The sequence below is a fragment of the Aristolochia californica genome, unplaced genomic scaffold (assembly GCF_029961685.1).
Source record: "Aristolochia californica isolate CCGP_79_NKW_82.1479 unplaced genomic scaffold, dmAriCali1.0.hap1 SCAF_8, whole genome shotgun sequence".
In the NCBI taxonomy this organism is placed as follows: Eukaryota; Viridiplantae; Streptophyta; class Magnoliopsida; order Piperales; family Aristolochiaceae; genus Aristolochia; species Aristolochia californica.
Window position 1 is genome coordinate 5181170 of NW_027182279.1, and position 7243 is coordinate 5188412.

A 7243-nucleotide genomic window follows, 5' to 3' on the forward strand; every position below is an offset into this window, starting at 1 on the left:
AATGCTTTGACTGAAGGGGACTATTGAATCCTTCAAATGCAGACAAGTGTTGACTAAAGAGGATTTTGATGTTCCGAAAAAAGCTAAAAATTATATTCCAATTTACCACCATAGGTGCAGGTTTCTCTTCCAATACTATTGCCACCATTGCTATAGGTATGTTTACTCTTACTTCTCAAGTCCATTCTCTTTGGATTATTAATACTAGGGCATTTGAGCATTTGACTAGGAACATTGGTCTCTTATCAACCTTATCTCCTTGTTCTAAAAATAGATTTGTATCTATAGCAAATGGCTCCAATCTAAGGTATAATGTATTGGTTTTACTTCTCTTACACCATTATTTTAGCTATTTGATGTTCTTTTTGTTCCTGATTTCCCTTTGAGTCTTTTATCTGTTAGGCATAACCTTTTATACCACTCATTATGTTTTCGCATATTTGGAGACCAAATAGGTGATTTGTGAACATTTACTACCACAACCAATGCATAGAAAGAAGCTCTCGAATGACACAATAGATTGGGGCACCCTTCCTTGTCTTCTTTATAGTCACTAGTACTTTATTTAAAAGCAGTCTTTGAATTATCTTGTGAAAGTTTTTAGTTAAGGAAACATCACATTTTTTTTTCCATCACAATTTGGCAATGTAAGCAAAGTTCTATTTTCTTTGCACACTCTAATGTGTGAGGACCAGCTCAATTTGTCAATATTTCTTATTCAAAGTACTATATTATACTTATTAATGATTTCACAAGAGTCACTTGGTTATTTTAATGAAAGATAAATCTAAAGTGTATTCTTCATAGAAAATTGTATTCATAACCCACAACATAATGGTATTGTTGAATAGAAAAGAGATACTTATATGAGGTGGCTCGGTCATTGTTATATTGTATGAATGTTCCACAATTTCATTGACCACATCCAATTCTTACTGCAAGCTACCATATTAATTGTATGCCTTAATTTGTTCTTGATGGTCATTCTCCTTATTCTATATTATTTATTGTTGAGGATTCTTTTCCTCTTCCTCCCAAAGTCTTTGGATGTAAATGTTGTGCTCGTAATTTTTCTTTCACAAAAATAAAAATAAAAATTACCCCCATGCAATCAAGTGTATTTTTCGATTACTCTCAAACTCAAATGGGAATTATCTAGGTGTTATTCCACAAGCCTCTTCTTTATTATTTATAGATCTCTTATTAAAATTATTACAATGCCCTTGAGGCTTATAGAAGACTTGTAGCTTGAGTATGAGAAGAGAAGTTAAGTAAAAACTGAAGGATACATAATAAAACCGAAAATTCCTCTTAAACTAGAAGACATTTAACATAAATGAATTGAAGAGAACAAGAAGAAGAATCTAGAGTACTCAATGGAAGAGAGGAAGAAGAAGTAGAAGAAAGGAGTTTTAGAGAAAAGGAGAGTAAAAAGGGATACCCCTCCTCCATGACCTTCTCCTCTTTTATATTCTTGTACTCTTGAAAATAAAACAATTACAAGAATTCCCTTCACTTTTGAATGCTATGTTCTATATGTCTAAGAGCATAAAAAAACATGAATTAAAAATGTACCTTATGTTGGCCCAAGTGGATTCTCAAGATTTTTTACAAATTGAAACTTACGTGTGCAAGAACTTTGAGTAAATGAAAAATGCAAGTATGGAGACAAAAGTTCACACACCATGGATAATAACAAATGTTTTATTACGATGTTTCCTTGTTGGTATTCACCACCCAAGAATCCGCCATGGAAAATTCCGCTAATATCAGCTTTATTAGCTTGGAATTTACAAGAAAGAGATTCTACCTCTTTGTCAAGCCACGTGTATGCCCAAATACATGATTAAAAAATAATATCTCCGAGATATTATTAGCTAGATTCTACCTCTAACAAGTCTTTCTATCTAGTTTTGAACAAGGTTCTAGATGAACCTATCAAGAAAATGAAAGTTACACAATAAAGAGAAACTTACACCCTTTAGATTTGTGGAGAGACCACTGTTGACCGTAGGTTGACTCCCTTCTTACTTTTGATGATAGAAAAACCTAATAGAGCTGACCTATTACAAATTAAGTATTTCAGATATTTTACCTTCAAGAGACATGCATTCCATAGTCTAGAGCTTCAAAATGAATCAAGCCTATCATACCCCAACCTTCATGGAAAGTCACTCTTGAAGAAACACCCTTGGAAAATGAAGACAAAGTGAAGACTAGAGTTTAGGATCTACTAAGATATGTCAAAACTCAGTCTATTTAAAAGAGAGTTGTCCAATCTCCGATGTGAGGTACAATATTAAGTTAGAGTTGTAGGACATACATTGCACTCATACATGTTTTAAAGTATCCTAGACATACTTTCAAACATGCTAGAGCACTTAGGATCATTCATTCTCGTGCTTTTAAAGTCAATTTAGTTGAATTGGCACATGAATGATCGATCAACATCTGCCAATGATCGATCATCCAAAAGTGCACATGCCAAGATTATAAAGCAGGATCGATCAACCTTAGTTAACTGATCAATTGTCCAGAATATGGCCAAATCATGCTATAAAGCATGATCAATCATGCCACTTGGACTGGTCGATCAATACTGTCCAGATCAGAGATTTTTACATTGAATGATCGATCATCCTACATGACTGATCAATCAAACAAAATCTTGCCAGTTAGGGACATAAGGAATGGTCGATCATGGGAAGTTCATTCATCGATCATACTTGCATTGCAGTACCAGAGGGAACTATGATAGATTGATCATACCTTGGCAATGATCGATCAACTTAAAATGTTTGGCCCAATGGTAGATATTGATCGATCATACCATCAATTAATAAAACACATTTGGATAGAAAAATAGCCATTACACATGATTGATCGATTAGTCATTTTACAATGATCGATTAGTGTAAACATTGATTTTTGTAAATGGGTAAAAAATGACTAGTTTGGATTGAGAAACTTATAAATACCCCACCAAACCTCCCATAGAGAAGTTAATGAGCATTTTTTGGCATATCCATGAGCTTTTATTCTCAAATAATTGAAATACTTCTCAAAGTGCTTTTGAGTTCAAAACAGAGCTATTCCTTTGAAAATCTCCAAACTCTTTCCTCTATTCCTCTCCTTGTATATGCACTTAGACAAATATCTATTCATATCTTTGTGTTGCAAAGTTGGATGCGTGTATCTCTGAAGGAGAAAGTAATCTCCAAATGTAAAGGGGGTAAGTTCTTTTACCTTTCTTTACATTTTTCTATTGTGAAATGTTCATCTAGAACCTATTATAATATAGATAGAAAGGGTTTAGCTAGAGCTAGAATCTAGCCATTCTCTTGGGGAGATTTATTGTAAAATCATGTACTTGAGCTACATGTGGCTTAAAGAGAGTCATAATCACTTTGATGTAAATTCTAGCTATTAGAGCTAAAATAATGGAATTTTCTAAGCACATATTCTTGGGCGGTGAATACCAATAGGGGAACATCAATACAAAACATCTTGTGTTATCCCTATGGCGTGTGAATATTTTTATTTTGAAATTGCATGATTGTATGTTTAATACTTCCATGCCTTAGTTAAATTTTAAACATGAAAATCTCAATTCACCCCCTCTTGAGAAGCCACTTGGGCCAACAATTGGTAGTAGTGTAGGCCAAACATTTAAGCTGAATCAAAATCCCCTGATTTTGAATCGTTCAAATGGCATCTCAAGATAAATTGCTCCTTACTGAAAGACAATTTACCAATCATCCCCCATTATTCAATGGAACATATTATGATTATTGGAAGATAAGAATGAAATTCTTCCTCCAATTCATGGATTGGGACATACAACATGTGACCAAGAATGGGCCATTTGAACCTAAAAAAACTTGAGAATGGAATTCTAGTCACAAAGGAATTCATAGAGTTGATTAGGGAAGATAAGGTGCAGCTCAAAACAAACTGTAAGGCCATTAACCTTTTGTTATGTGCCTTAAGATCCAATGATTTCAATCGGGTCTCTACATGATGTCAAACGCCTAGCCAATACAACCCAAAAGACGAGTATTTTAAGTGCAGAAAGCCAAATACCTAACTCACCAGTGGTGGATGGAACCACCCAGCTCTGACACCCACCGCTCCCATTCCCTACCGCTTCACTCGGGATTCGAACGCCGAACGTGGTGCCCGCCTCTGATACCATGTCAAATGCTTAGCCAATACAACCCAAAAGATCAGTCTGTTAAGTGCGGAAAGCCAAATACTTAACTCATCAGTGGTGGATGGAACCACCTAGCTCTGACACATGTAAGACTGCCAAGGAAATGTGGGAAAAATTAGAGTTCACACACGAGGGAACTGCTAGAGTCACGTATTCTAGAATTACATTGTTGATAGTCCAATACGATGAGTTCAAAATCAAGATGGGTGAATCAATAGATGAGATGAACTCTAGGTTCACTCACATTATCAATTAATTGAACATCATAGGAGAAGAGATTTCATAGTATAGGTAAAATGATAAGCTTCTGAAGGCACTTCCAAAGTCATGGGATAGAGGAAGATCACCATTCGTGAGAATGCGAATTGTAGAACAATGAGCTTCAAAGAATTACTTGGAATCCTTCTCACATATGATATGGAACCTCAAGAAGTAGAGAAAGAGCAAACCAAAAGAAAAACCATTGCTTTTAAGGCCAAAGTGAGTGTTGAAAGCATCTCTAGAGAAGAAAGCTCTGATGAAGTGAGTTTCATCACTATTTACAAAGGATTTATAGCAAAAAAGAATTTTTTTATAAAAGGCTAAACAAGAAATCAAAATAACAAATCTTTTAGAAAAACTAATGTTTGTTTTGAGTGTAGAAAACCAGGGCATAGAAGGAACAAATGCCCAAATCTTGACTAAGATCCCAAGAATAAGAAGAAGGTCATGATCTCAGCTTGGAATGCTATGGATGAAGAGTATAGCCACTAGGAAGAAGAAGAAAGCAGTGTTGGACTCATGGCTATTGAAGATGATGATGAGTCTACCACTTCCAATAAGGTAAGTAACTCGGACTATGAAAATGAGTTTGCACTGTTATTAGAAAAATAATTTCAAAGTCTAAATAGGTATAAAGAAAATGCATTGCTCAAAGACATGAGATTGCAAAGCTCAAAGAGGAGCTAGTGCCTTGAAGGAAGTTAATTAGAGCCATATGGCCAATGCCTCAAGGCAAAGTGGATTGATAGATAAACTATCATGTCAGAGACTTGCATTTGAAAAGAACAACAAGTCAAAATTCTATTTCCAAAATCTATACCCAAAAGGAATTTTTGGAAGAACAAAAAAAAAAAACAAATCAAGAAGTTCTCTCCCATTCCTCACATTCGATTGCTATTATTGCAATGAGGTAGGTCACTATGTTCACATTTGCCAAATTAAGAACACAAATGGCATCAAACAAAGATGTGTAACCAAAAATACCAGAAGCGTTGTGGTAACCCACAAGAACTTGGACAAACACGTTTGGGAGCCCAAACCACCTAGTTCTTCAAATGTTATCCCAAAGGGATCCAACTTAAAATGGATCTCTAAGGGCTAAATCATCTTGTGATGTAGGTTTGTCTTCGAGCCAAGGCACCAGAAAAAAATTGGATTTTGGATAGCGGTTGCTCGAGGCACATGACTGGTGATAAGAAGAAGTTCGTAGAACTCAAACCTAAAGATGGTGGTCATGTAACATTTGGAGACATTTGCAATGGTACCATAAAAGGAACTAGTAAAATCGGTACCTTAACCTCTTTCATATCTGGTGTATATTATATTGAAGGGTTGATGCATGATTTACTTAGCATTAGTCGATTTTGCGAGAAAGTTAATAAAGTATCATTTGGAAAAGAAAAATGCTTAGTAAAGAACGATAATGATGAACTAGTTCTAGAGGGACATAGAAATAGGAACCTTTACGTTGTGAACATAGTTGATTTTCCCTCAACTAGTGCCATTTGTTTGGGTGCAAAAATTGATGAATTGTGGTTATGGAAAAAGAGATAAGGACATATTAGAATAAATTCCTTGAACAAATTAGCAAACAAAAACCTAGAGAGAGGACTACCACATAAAAAATTTGTAAGAAAGATACCTTGTGATGCTTGCCAACTTGGAAAGGAACACAAACTTTCTTTCAAATCAAAGAATGTAGTTTCAACATCTCATCCTCTTCAAATAATCCATATGAATTTAATTCCACCTACTCAAACCTTAAGCCTAATTAGGAAGTGTCTTACCTTAGTGGTGGTAGATGGCTACTCAAGGTTCACATGGGTAGATTTCCTAGCCCACAAGGATGATGCTTTTGTGACCTTTGTCAAACTATACGAAAAAGTTCAAAAAGAGCAAGGCAATAGCATTGTCAAAATTAGGAGTGAACATGGAGGAGAATTTGGAAATTCGCACTTCAAGGAATATTGCACAAAACATGGTATAGACCATAAATTTTTAGCTCCTTGAATTCCTCAACAAAATGGTGTTGTTGAGAGAAGAAATAGAACTGTAATTGAGATGGCTAAAACTAAGCTACATGCATACAACATGCCACATAGGTTTTTGGTCGAAGTAGTAAACACCACTTGCTACATCATAAACCACATATATCCTTATGAGTTGTATACAGGCAGCCTTCTCAACATTAGTTTTCAAAGGATATAACCAAAGCACTCGAAGTTTATCTTGTTGGTGTTGCTGCTATCTGCTGCTAATTAGATCACATTGCTTCTCGGTATCTTCTCTATTTTGAAATAGCCATTAGGGAGCAAAAGAGTAAGAGAGTATTTGTTTTTCTTCAATTTGAATTCTCTTGATTCTACTAGCAGTAGAGGTTAATATTCTGGTATGGTGAGCTTCTGAGAAGCTTTCTTAATTTCGAATTCTAATCATTGATAAATACTGGAGTTTTACATCTGTTATCTCAACAAGCTCTCTATGTCAAGATAGTTTCTGCATTTGTCACCTGCTTTGATATGAGAAGCAGTTGCTGCCTATTCTCTTTTGAATTCCAGCATGAGGCTGACTCCAACATGTTATTGTTCATGATTGTTTTTAGGAATTAGACACCCTAGTTTCAAACTAACGAGAGCAATAATAATAAACGTGGAAGAAGGAATAATCAAGCACGAAAAAATACAACAACATTTATACAGGTTCATCTCATGGTGAAACTTTGGCATGTCTTCTGCTGTTATAGTAATCCACTATGAAGATGAAATAGTT